At 36.9% G+C, this 13,977-nt stretch overlaps 1 protein-coding gene across 1 annotated transcript in view; it reads right to left on the minus strand.

The window, feature by feature from the left end:
- Window positions 1–418: 418 nt before the first annotated feature.
- Window positions 419–13,977, minus strand: part of LOC133518392 (uncharacterized) — a 29,514-nt gene continuing 15,955 nt past the window's right edge. The window contains exons 3-4 of the mRNA XM_061852067.1: window positions 13,887–13,938; window positions 419–3,707 (exon numbers count right to left, since the gene is read on the minus strand). The gene's annotated coding sequence lies outside the window, so the exon portion shown is untranslated. The remainder of the gene's footprint in view (window positions 3,708–13,886; window positions 13,939–13,977) is intronic.

The following is a 13,977-nucleotide window of genomic DNA, read 5'->3' on the forward strand; positions in this document are numbered from 1 at the left end:
TGACCCTGTGTGAACCTGTGAAACTAATTACAGGCATATAATACCACGATATAACGAATAATGCTACCATAGCTTTCGCGTGGAAACTGTCGGACGGAAGCCGTGGCTCCGGGCATCCTGTACACTCTTGACAACGGTCCGTCCTAAGAGAGCTACGAGCGGTCGGGTTGAGCTGGAGCGAGGCCAGAAGACGAGCTGAAGATAGGAAGGCGTGGCGCGAGCTTGTGAAGGCCCTTTGCACCTCTGGGGTGCTTTATGACAACAACAATACCACGACATGTACTTCATGTCGTGGTATTTGCATAGTTTCATTACAATCCAGCACGTAATTTGAAAATGAGACAGAAACTCCGTTTGTATGGGAAGGTGAAATTCGGCCGAGCTTTCTGTATGACGACATGGGATTAAAAAAAACGAATAAGCGAATCTCAGTGTTTATTATTTATATAACTAAATACAAAACACCTTGGACTAAAGTGACCTCAAACTTTAGGTACTTTACATGATCATGGTTTTACATTTTCGAATGAACATCAGTTTTCTATGTCACAAATACAAAATGTAACTAATTCAATTACTAAACAGTGACAAGAATATAAAATTAATTAGACAACAATGCACCTAGTTTTGCGGTCGATACAAAGAATGAGAGTATATTTACTACCCAAGTAAGCCCTTTTGACTGTCCGATCGTCATCCATCCTTTGGGGTCATCCATTAATTACATCACACGAAATTCTAGGTTTTTTGACCCATTCCCCCCTCCTTGTCACACTTAAATATATATATATATTGTATTATATTATATTGTATATTTATTAGTATATTAGGTATTGTTTTAAGACTTATATAAGTAGTATGTGTGTTTGTATTTAATAGTCTCCATAATTAGCTCCTTGCACTACCTGTTGACTTTTGTATGAGTTCGAAATTTCCTGCTACCTAAAGGTTGTCTGGAAGAGATCGCTTTTTAGCGATAATACCGCCTGTTGTTACCTGGTTCTATTTTCCTTTAAAATTCATTTGTAGTTTTACATGTATGTAAAATGTATAATTGTTGGTGCAATAAAGAATATTTACTTACTTACTTGGTCACATTTGGCAAAACCCTCCCCCCTGGTGTGACGTCACATTTTTGCCAATTTTTTTCAACAAAATCGGCGAATCGAATTAGGTACTATTAATATTTCATCAAAATATTTTTCGCAAAAGAAATATTAGTAATTATAACACAAAACCGATTACAAAAGAAAATTAATCACATAAAATAAAACAATTATCGTTCCAAAAACTCGTTATTTAATTGTACAGCGAATAAAAACATTTAAATAAATACTGATGAAGTTGAAGTGACGTCACAAAGTTTGTGACTCCCCCCTCCCCCATGTCACAACATGTCACATTTTCTTGACCCCCTCCCTCCCCCTAAACGTGTGATGTAATTAATGGATGACCCCTTTCGAGGTGGCCTAGCCAGCGGAGACGATGTGCTTCATATTCTATGCACAGTCAAGTTGAGGTACCCAATTATAGTTAATGATGACCAGATTTAATATAACCCTAACTACATTCTAATTAAACATTTCAGACAAACATGTCAATATTATTTACTTACGCTATATAGTTTTTATAACATTGACATAGAAGCAATGAGTAGCTGTCAATTGAACTGACAAAAACACCGCCCCACGCATAACAGCCGTGACTTGTTTGACTAAGCAAACGTTTTCACTAAAAACGGGGTTTTACTGTAACACATACACCTAATCAAAACCATATGAAAACCTAAGGTAAGGGTGTCCGCTAGCTGGCGCGCTTGCACGGAGCGGTTAAGCGGGTTAAAGAAAATATTATGTTGAGTTATGAGCAGACATAGAAATGCGTGGGGCAAAATTGTTTGACAAGTAGGGAGTTCCTGAGTTCCTGTATCGATAAACTCAACTATCGATGCTAGTTCTATATACTAGTGATCACTCAAGGGTTTGCTTGTAAAAATACGGTTTTATTAAGAGTAAAAATAATAATTAAATAATAACTCAATGTACAGTCAACCAATTTGATTCCTAGGCCTCTATAGAACCATGCCACAATCACTTCTCCGACAGTGCTTATTGAGTGATGCATGTCATGTATCTAGTAGATAAAGCGACAAGGTTCAAGTGGCCTAGGAATCAAATTGGTTGCCTGTACTCTTCTTCGTTTTTAAGACAAGACAATACAATTTTATAATTTTACTCATTCCAAGAGAATTTTATAATTTTTTCTTCGTGAATGTCCCATTTACTATTGTTAAAGTAAACGACCAGAATATGTTACATTTTCGGGTACTAAGCGTCTAAAATTAAGGGAGTAAAATTATACAATTGTCTTGTCTTGTCTTAAAAACGAAGAAGAAAACATTGAGTTATTGTTTAATTATTTTTTTACTCTTAAGAAAACCGTATTTTTACAAGAAAACCCTTGAGTGATCACTAGTATATAGAACTAGCATCGATAGTTGAGTTTATCGATACAGGAACTCCCTACTTGTCCAACAATTTTGCCCCACGGATTCCTATGTCTGGTTATGAGCAAGGCTAATATGTGTTAAATTGGTTAAATATCAAAAAGGGGGGTTATGGCGCCATCGCTCGATACGATACTGCCATACCTTTTGGCTTTGATTTATTAGATGGCGCCATTTTTTAATATTTAACAAATTTAACACATATCAGTGAAAGAATAAGGGTCAAAGTTAAATGGCATTCTACAAGTTTTAATCATGTGTCGAAAGATGGCAGTAAATTTATTGTTATTGTACATCAGCGCTTGCTAGCGGACTCCTTAAGGACGCATATTTTGTAATTTTTGAGTATCCTGTATATATAAATATATTTTAATGGCGACTGTGGTTGTTGGCGACATCAAGATTTTATTTAATAAAATCTTGGCGACAACCTGTGATTGGTCGACAGTCGATGCGACTATATAATTGTCTAGTCGTAATTAATGTTTATTATTAATCATCATAGTCTTTATTTGCCAAAGGCGATTTATAAATACCTATATATTATATACTTAATGTAGCGTAACTATTTATTTCATTATAAAGCATAAATGAGAATCAAAATTTCTTGCAAAAAATTTAAAAATATTTACAGACAATATCTTTGAAATGAATGCCCTAAATTAGATGTATATTATAGGGAAAAGGATCCATCCTTAAAAATATGCCATTTAAACAAATGTTTTTTTTTGACAGAAACTTCAAATTGTATTGACAGATTTTTGTGGATCCATTTCCCTAAATGAGGTTTGCAACTGTCAAAGTTTTGCATAGATGGCGCCATTGTAAAAGAATAAGTATCAAAGTCAAATGGCGTCCTAAAATTTACTGTGGCTACAAAGTTTTCTTTGACAATCCACCTCTATTTCAAAGTCTCTTTGGTGTGATGTAATTGAAAAAAAAATATTACGCCCGTGGGCATAATGTAGCTCATTCCATCTCAGTGGCATACAATAACATAGTTTACAAGCAAGTATGACAAAAAATAAAATAAAAACCTATATTATAAAGATACAAAACCCTCCGTTGTGAATTCCACACGTTCTTGGCCAATTCTTACTCAGTCATTTTATATTCGAAATTTCGTTTTTTAAATTATCTTCTGTCATTGTTCCAAGTGGGTAGGCAGCTGAGTATTTGCTCTCTACTTTTTTCTTGGTGCCTGTAACAAATTAAAATAAATTGATTGGTTGTAAAAAGCTATAAGATAACAAAAGAATCATGAGCTTAGCGAGAAACTCAAAAGGCATGAGTTGCAAATAATTTAGGTTTTATGTGACAATTAAAACTTTTAATTTCAGATGCGAGAACATATATATATATATATATATATATATATAAGAAGTACATATAATAATCACAAATTTAGTTAGGTTAAAAGTATGAGATTAAATGACATAACTACCTACAAATTTTAAATTCAAAATTCTCCGACAAAATTATAAAAGTGCCAACTAGTTGATAAAACCATGCGAAAGACATGAGAGCAAAATCATTTTAATTTATCATGCCATGTTTCATGTATAATGGTCATTGTTGTTGTAAAAAGTGTGCAGAAAGTGTCCATTTTGCTTTCCAAGTACGATTAGTTTATTTTTTTACGTTAAGCTATTGAGATTTGGTTTTAAATGAACTTGTTATACAATTTCCATTCCGATATTTGATTCCCCATTCCATAAATAACGACATTATTACCTAAATTATTAATGGAAAATACCCTCAAGGAATGCTATAAAAATTATACTTGTTTACACATGAATTTTACTTTCCTCGTATTCGAAATGAAAAGTAGAGTGTTTAATTTAGGGCTCCCGGTATCCGTGTTACACGCCGAAACGGATACCCGTGTTCTTAAGCCCGGCGGTGCTAAGAACACGGTTTAAACGGAACCGCCGGGATCCGGATCCGTCTCCAAGAACCGTTCCCAAGAAACGTTTCTCAGATACGTATCTCCGTTTAAACGTGTACTTAAGACCGGCCCGAACGGATCCGAAACAGTTTGAGCCAATGCTTACAAGGTCTACTATTGTCTAATTAAACTTTAATTCGGGTGAAAGGCATATTTCAGCCTCGGACTATTGGCGCTTTCACTACGCGAGCGCCAAACTACCTCGGAAAGAATGAGTGCCTTTTATGCCTTGGTTAACAATCTACTATAATCTGTGGCCCTAGTGAAAAAGGGTACAAGTCTCTGGCAGTTTAGGTGTATAAGGGTATAAGTGTTACGTGGAACTTACACCCCTTTACACCTGCGCTGCCAGAGACTTGTACCCTTTTTCACTAGGGCCACAGTATTGTTTTCATGACCATTTTCAACAATATCCAATAATACTTGGCTGATGGGTGTTTGATAAAAGTGAAATTAAATAAAAATAAAATATAAAATATTATAGGACATTATTACACAAATTGACTAAGTCCCACAGTAAGCTCAATAAGGCTTGTGTTGAGGGTACTTAGACAACGATATATATAATATATAAATATTTTATAAATACTTAAATACATAGAAAACACCTATGACTCAGGAACAAATATCCATGCTCATCACACGAATAAATGCCCTTACCAGGATTTGAACCCGGGACCATCGGCTTCGTAGGCAGGGTCACTACCCACTAGGCCAGACCGGTCGTCAATAATCGATAACATTAATTATTCACGTCCTAAAAGTTCGTAGAAATGCAACAATCGGGTTATGACTCAAATGCCTATCCGTACAAATATTTGGCACAATTATTATAAAATTCCAACGGATCGGAATCATTTAAATTGAAATACCATATTCACAGTTATTGTATTTGTACTGAAATCAATTGTTTGCTTTAAATAACAATATTTTTTTACAAGGGGGCAAAGTTGTTGTTTAACCGCTCGTGCTAATACTGATACCCGAGCAAGCGAAGGATTCCAAAATTGAACCACGAGCGTGGCGAACCACTCGCTCACTCACTCACCAGAAGTGTAATCTTGAGCGTTGCGAGGGTTTCAAAGCACGAGGGTTAAACAAACTTTGCCACCGAGAGAAACAAACTTTTCACTGAAGCAATCCGAGGAAAATGTGGACTGTTAGATATCAAACAAAATCAAACGAAATCAAAAACGTCATGAAATATTTATCATCCAAAATCATCATTTAAAAGTCAATTCTGCAAGCCAACATAGGAAACAACTCAAAATTTGCATCTGATTGCTTTGCCTCACATGTGGATAAAATGCAACTTTCTCATTATTTATTGAACAGTCAAGAGGGCCTTTACCAATTGGGTTGGTGAAAAAATACTTAAAAATACTTAAATACAAGTATCTATATTTTTTTACTACTCAAATACTTGCCCATTACTATAGCAGGTACGTAAACTGTAGAGAAAAATAATTTTGGTATTGTTAGTTAAAAATTGTGTACACTGTTATCTCTTTGTATGTATTTATTTCATGAGAAAACGATAATCGTAAATATCATGGGTTGTTATTTATTTATCTCTTTCTCAATAATTTTATTGCACTTGTGAAGTTAGCAGCGCCATCTATCTAATTCTTTATATAGTTAATTGAACCCTAAATGGCTTATCAATAATTGATACGCATCCAATAAGGGTACATAGTTCCCTATACAGTCCATAGGTGGCGCTTACCTACCAGTTACCCAATATGAAAAAAATGCATCTATGGCGGTTATCGATTTTGTTTAAAATATTTAAATTTATAACTCATAAATAAGTAAGGTGCTTTCCTTTAAACCTTAGATGCATAAAGCTTAATTCTAATACTAAGGCATCCAAAGTGACAACCAAATTCACTTTAAATTATGTATATCGTGATAACAAGATCTTAACCATTAACATGTTATGCCCATCACTATTCCTTCTGTGTACTTATATTTAGAAACTGTCTCCGCCTCCAATTCGTGCGGTAAGGACTGCAGCTCGGACTAAAATTCACACGCAAAAAACTCAGAAATCGAGGTTTCGCTCTGGACTGTTTCCTCCTCCAAAACGCAATCAATCTATATGAAATTTTGGAAACTGCAAGAGGAAGAAATAATCTATGCCGCTATGTTTTGATTTTTTGGATATTTTTTGTCATATTTGTATGCTGTGCCTTTTTTTTACAGCCAATTCTATTGAGCCGTTTTTGCGATTTTCGAGGCGCTGTATCTTTCTTCAAAATAAAAATAATCCAAAAAAGCAAAACATAGCCGCACAGATATTGATGATATTGATCTTATTTGAAAAAATCACTGCTCTAGGTTTAAAATCCAGGAAGGAATCAGTCGAGAGCGTTTGTATGGAAAAATCGCAACTAGGAATTCCTCTTAATATCAAGAGAACTTGGTCGTCACTTGTTTTATTTCAGTATCAACATTGATACTTCATGCATTTAAGCGTTAAATAATAATAAAATTAGGTAATAATTTAATAATAGACCGGCGCAGTGCTCCTAAACATTAACCGAGTCGGCGTTTAAAGTTAACCGATGTTTTGCATTACGGCGGCGCGCGTCGGCACCGTGCACCCGTTATATAAACAACGATCGTTCCTTATTTTCAAACCTGTGATAACTCGGGGCACATTCTAGGGATTTGATATCGATAAAAAAGATGTTGATATATAATAATACATGTGCTCATTGAAAATTATCGATTACTATAAAAAGGTTCGATATGACACCTAATGTGTGATATCACGCCTCTTAAGATAATAAATGTATCCGGATGTCATTTCAAACACAATTACAATTTATTGTCAGTGCCATTAATATGCTAGAGTAACAATAATATATGAGGTAATATTTTGCTACGACTTTTACGAAGTCCAAAATAATCATGAAGCCCAAGAAAAAGTCACGTCCAAGTCATCATCATTCGCTTGCCCTTATCCCATTCATTTGGGGTCGGCGCAGCATGTCTTTTCCTTCCATATCTTTCTGTCACCCGTCATCTCATCGTTCACTCGCGTTCGTTTCATGTCATCTCTCACACAATCCATCCACCGTTTCCTAGGTTTTCCTCTGCCGTTCCATCCCTCCACATTCATTCGTAATACCTTTCTCGTCACATAACTTTCATCCCTCCGCATCACATGCCCATACCACGCTAGGCGATTCGCTCTTACTTTTTCTATTATAGGTGCAACTTCTAGACTTCGTCTTATATACTCATTCCTTATTCTATCCATTTTTGTCACACCACACATCCATCTTAACATTCTCATTTCCGCTACGTGCAATCTCTTTTCATCCGTCACTTTTAGGGCCCAACACTCTGATCCATACATGACGACAGGACTTATGATGGTTTTATAAATTTTATCCTTCAGTCAGAGGGGCATCCGGGCGTCACAAATTGTTCCCGTGACCTGTCGCCATTTCATCCATCCTGTGCTAATCCGGTTTTTCATGTCACGGTCAATATCGCCATCGCACTGCACGAGCGAACCGAGGTACCTGAAGTCTGAGCAGACCGGCAATGTAACGCCATCGAGGTCTATGGCAGCGAAACCGGAGAGACCGCCGAAATCGCAGAACATATGTTCAATTTTAGATCTGCTGATCTTCAGGCCAACATTCTCCAGTTTCCACCGCCATTCCTCAAGTCTGCTCTGTACCTCGAGTCCGTCTTCAAAAGTCACGTCCAAGTGAATATTCTAAATATTTAGTGCTAATATGGAAATACTGATCTGGTTTATAATCAAATAAATTCTTAGAAAAAACACTTTTTAGGATTTAAGAGCAGTATACAACGCGATTTTGTATTTTATTTTTAATTTTTTTATTGATAAAAATGTTTGACATGACATTACAGTTGAACCAATGCGTCACGAAACTTAGACTAACAGCAATAATAATTATAAGTATTAACAATTATAAAACAATAATGGCACATTAACAAATTAAATTGGGACAGTTGAGCACCTAGCATCCATCGTCTCACAGAATCTCAAGCATTCACTATACACTGCCGCCCATCGCCAAGCAAATATATCGCATTCAGGCGTCGATGCCAGGAGCGCATTGAGCAGTGAGAGGGCGCGGGGCAGCGGCGAGCTCCTGCGCGATACGGAAATATATTTCTTCTGTAGAACATTTTAGATGTTGACAGTAACATCGATATATATTTAATTGTAGATAAAATATTTTGCTCCGTCACTTTAGAATAAATATCCCGAGTTATCCTACGTTTGCTTATTTTGGTTATAGTTTATTAGTAGCTGTATCTGCGTCAGTGGTACCCACTATGGTGTATAGGGAGCGTGCATGAACTGTAGGAGGCAGCACAGGAGCTGTCAGATTTATGGCGCGAAGCGTAAATGTGAGGTTTATTGTTCCGATGTAGCCCACAAGATGGCAGAACCTACTATGCACAAGAAAACACTTGACGTGTAAATGTGCATGTTTATGGTTCCGATTCAGACCACAAGATGGCAGACCCTTCAACGCGCACGGTCCCTATACGATCTCCGGCCGCAGAACTTTTAGAAGTACTGTTTGGTCTTACGTCCATTCAAATATTATATGTCAATGAATAAATATACGATCCTGTAAGCTATTGTGTCATTATCTAGTCTAGCTGATATTGCTCAAATATAAAACATTAGGGGCTATGAGGCACGTTAGTTGGCAGAAGCTAGTCAATTAAGGCCCACGAAAATATCCTTGATTCGGTATAATGATGTATAAGTTTTTGGCACAATGTTAATTTTTGGTACAAGTTTTTATCGTTGACTGTAATTTTTTTTTCCACATGCAATTAATACTCATCAAGACAATTCTAAAAACCCCAAACACAATTAGGTTGTGTTGTTTTATCACAGAGTTCCTATGGCTACCTCCTGTCTCCATCATCAGATCAGCTCGATGGTACCATAATATTGCATCGTCACTCGACTTATATTGTATGCAAATTTTCAGCTTCACCGGAAACCGGTAAGTGGGTCAAATTTAACTTGCAATATTTGTCCCATACATACTAACAGGGTAAGTTAAATAAAAGCTTGTAATTAGGAAATAGTACATTACGATACAAGTGCGAAAAATAGGAAATTCGAATCGAGTGGCGATCAATTAAAACACGACCGAAGGGAGTGTTTTAAATCGACACGAGTTGCGAATTACCTATTCGCACATGTATCGTACAACGTTTTACAGTACATATGGCCCTTTAAATGTTCGAGAAGTAACGTAATATGCTAATTTTGGCACTAGTGCGCTAAAGTATCACCATATGTACTGTAAACTAATGATAGGAAACAAGTGACACCCTTAAATCCCTCATCACTTCGCACATTGCCGACAGAATTTTTTTGACCTTTTGTCTGGATATTCTAAGCTAAGTAATAAATAAACGAAAGTTTCAAGTAGACTCCGTCCACGGGTGTACTCCAACTACGGTCACATCTGAAAATATAGAACGGACGATAAACTGCCAAAAATATATATACTTACACCTTAATATATGTATGGGCAATAAGATCGTGTATACATATTTTTGGGACACTGTTCGTGTCGATATTTTCAGACATGACTGGTTTTATACACAAAATCAGTACCGGAATCGGAATTTTCTAGTTTAGACCAAACAAATTTAGTCGCAAAAGCATTCTCTCGTCGTCCCTTAAATCTGTGCAAACTTGGCCTAGTCGGTATCTAGTAAGTTCTTACTAACAATAACACTACACTCCTTAACTAAACATCGGTAGATATGAATGTCTTTGTAATAAGTTTTACGAATGATTACTTAACAGTGTGAACGATGATGCAATACATAAAAATTTACATAATGCGTCAAATCAGTAAGTAAACATTATCAAAATGTACAGCAATTTATGTTTTATTTACGTAAACACGAGTAACACGACTAACGTAACATCATTTAAACCACCAACGAATTTAACGTAGATTAAATAATCAGAATCCGAATCAAACACTAATCACGTCGTTCAAACTGTGTTAACTGACAGTTCCACCGGGCGTGACGTCACGTCCGCTAACTGCAGTTTAACACGGGCCGAGTTGCGGATCTAAGGCTGCGGCCAGTTATGTAGCGATACATAATATTTATAGAGTGACAGTCTTACCTACTTGATGATTTTAAACTTTATTTGAAAAAAATAGCATAAAAGAACATTTTGCGTAAATATTTAACACTCTTATGGTCATTAAACTGTGCCAAGTTGCGGAACTAGAAATAAATGATAGGTAAATCTACCGAGTGTTTCGCCCGCTAGTTCTTGACATCAGTTTGTTCGCCAAATAGATACTTTATTTACATTTACCGACCAACCCTTAGTTAGTTAGTTAGTGCTTCTGGGCATTTTCCGCAAATCGACAACCATTGTGCCTATTTTGCGTGAAACGAGGTAGCGCTACTCTAACCACCCCAGCTCCTCCACGAAGCCTAGCAAAGTTTTCAGGTTGCTAATTGCCTCTCCTAGTGTGCACGGAGTCCCTAGGTATTTGTTCCTGTATACTTCTACCTGTTTGCAGTCTAGGAGAATATGTTTTGTTGTTTCTTCTTCTTCCATGCACGCTCTGCACATGGGGCTGTCCGTTTTACCCATATTGTGTAGGTGTTTGTTAAGTGTGTTATGTCCTGTAATTAATCCTACTATTTTACGTAGTTGGTGTCGAGGTGTTTTCAGTAGTATTTTGGTGAGTTTGTGGTTCAGTTCCGGTAGAAAATCCTTAGTCTGCCTGCATGTGTCCATTTCATTCCAGTATTTATTGTGCAGTTGTCTGTGATGTAGGTCTAGCTGGTTGTGTATATAGGATATTGGTAGGGGTATGATGGGCTCGGGTCCATATGCCGGCGTTTCTGAGCCTTTCCTGGCCATTTCGTCCGCTGCATCGTTTCCTCTTGATCCACTATGCCCCTTTATCCATTGAATTGTTACTTTGTTGCCTTCTTTGCTCACTTCCGTGAGGCTTCGATGACATTCGAGTATGAGCTCTGAATTAAGTTTGTCGCTGCATAGCGCTTGTAGTACTGATTTACTGTCTGATAGTATTAGTATATTTTCGTGTTTCACCTGTCGTCTTGTTATGGCATTGCAAGCTTCTATTATTCCCACACATTCAGCTTGGAATACCGTGTTATGTTCTCCTAGGGGTTTTGAGATGTGTATGTTTAGGTCCTCCGAGAAGACACCACATCCTGTCCCTTCAAATGTTTTTGAGCCATCTGTGAATATTCTTAGGTTTGTTTGGTCTAGTCCTTCTTTTATTATTATTATTAATTTATTTATTATTAACATAAAATCATACATCTCAAACAGGTACGGAGTCCCACAAAACAGTTTACACGGTTTGACTGTGGGATCGTGCAGTCTCTACTCTCTTATATTTATATTTTATATTACAATGAGATTCGTTTCTATATGCTCAATAATTATTTTATGCAGTTTACAAGGTAACTACGCAGCTTTTTACCAAACTTAACTTTATTGGCTTCCTGTCTGATGTCAGAGGGCAGGCTGTTAAGTATATAGGGTAGGCGTTTATGGAGGCACCTATCGCCGTAATAATTAGAGACCCTCGGTACGACAAACTTTGGATCTTCTGTTAATGATATGGCGTATTCTTTCCAGAAGATCATAGTTTTTGGTGTTTTGTCGATGGGCGCCTCCAGCATGGGTAGTTTTGAGATCATATTTTCATAGATCTTCTTGTGCGATGTGCTGAAGGATGTCCATAGGTTTAGCTTTTTCAACCGAAGAGCCGTGGCAGCCCCTTCTTTTTGTATATATATATGTAATGGTAGGAGTCCTAGCATTATTTCTAGCGCCGCAGTCGGAGTAGTTCTCATACAGCCCGTCGCAGCCACACATGCTAGTCTTTGTGTTTTGTTTAGTTTGTCTATTACCGTGGTTAGCCGGGTGCGGGGCCACCATACGACCGAGCCATAGCTGATCATTGGCATTATTACCATTTTGTATAGCCACAGTATGATGTGAGGAGCAAGTCCCCATCTCTTGCCCACCATCCTCCGGCATTGCCAAAAGGCTACTGTTGCTTTGTTTAGTTTATTGTCCAGGTGTTTGTTCCAGTTCATTCTATCATCCAGGCGACCAACCCTTACTAAGGCAATAAGTAAATAAGGATACATTGTTATATTAAGATTACCACCTGTATTTAACCACTATGTGCAATAAATGTATTGAGTATTGAGTTATCGCGGGAGCAACAACGATGTGACACTCCTATCAAGAAATGTTTACATGTCCCTATAAGTTCAAAATGTAGCAGTAAAAAATTTAGATAAAATTTCAAGTTCAATCTTACAGGTTGAGAATGTGTAGACAGAATATTCCGTTTGTACAAAACAGAAATCCTATTACATGTGTTCTTTAGCAGGCTTATTTTTGCTCCCGCGATAATGATGTATGTAAACTATGTAAATAAGTTTCTTGTGTTTTACGAATTTACTTGACAGAAGCGTATTTTGAGATATGACCATCTGGGACCATAATAAACGCCCCTCAAAACTGAATGTGAATTTCAGCTTTTGCCACCCTGGCCAATACCACTTTTTGGCACCCGTAGCACCCGCAGGACCCGTAATTTGTAGTAGACTAAGTATTGAACATTGTTTTTGTTTTATTTCTGTTAAAAAATACAGGTAAATTTACAATGGTTAGGTTAGGTTACGTTGTATGTATAGATATTACCTGTGTCAGAAGATCTTTCTCACCCGTCATGTTAGTTAGATTAGAATAAAATAAAACCAAACTAGCGTCGTACGATTTGCTTTCTATGCGGCATATGCGACTTTCTTTTTCGCGTCGCGTCGCTGCACGTTAAATGTGGCCTTACGAATAATGCCCGCAGGCTCGCGGTGGGACATTTCAGGAGTTTTGCACGCGACTAAATACAGCTAATACCGTTATGCTCCATTTTAAACGATGTTATTGATTTACAAACCTTCTTTTAAATATTTTGCATAATTTTTTTAAGTAAAATTTATTTTGTACTTACAATATGCGTGTTTTCAGAGTACTTACATTATTTAGGGACAGGATGGTGGCACTTATATGGTCTATTGCCTTACGTCACTTTTGAACTTGTCAATCTACTTTACATTTTACTGGCCTGTACCCCTAGTGTAGATTTATTCGATAGCGAAACGTGACGTACGCGTTTGCGTTAAGTCTCATTTTGTATGGGATTTTGAGTATTCAAAACGTCCCGCTTGGCGCGCTGTTTCTAAATCTCATACAAAATGAGACTTAACGCAAACGCGTACGTCACGTCAAATTATAAAATTAATTTACACTAGGGGTTCGGAATTACTATCTTACAATAATCAGATACCATTGAACCGTGGAGGCAGAATTCAATTACGCACCTGAGATTCTTCGCACACATTCCGTCGAGGCCATATTTCCATGAAACTGGTCCTGTGACGTAAAAATAAATACTTTAATACATAACACTGA

The sequence above is a fragment of the Cydia pomonella genome, chromosome 5 (genome assembly GCF_033807575.1).
Source record: "Cydia pomonella isolate Wapato2018A chromosome 5, ilCydPomo1, whole genome shotgun sequence".
Classification (NCBI taxonomy): domain Eukaryota; kingdom Metazoa; phylum Arthropoda; class Insecta; order Lepidoptera; family Tortricidae; genus Cydia; species Cydia pomonella.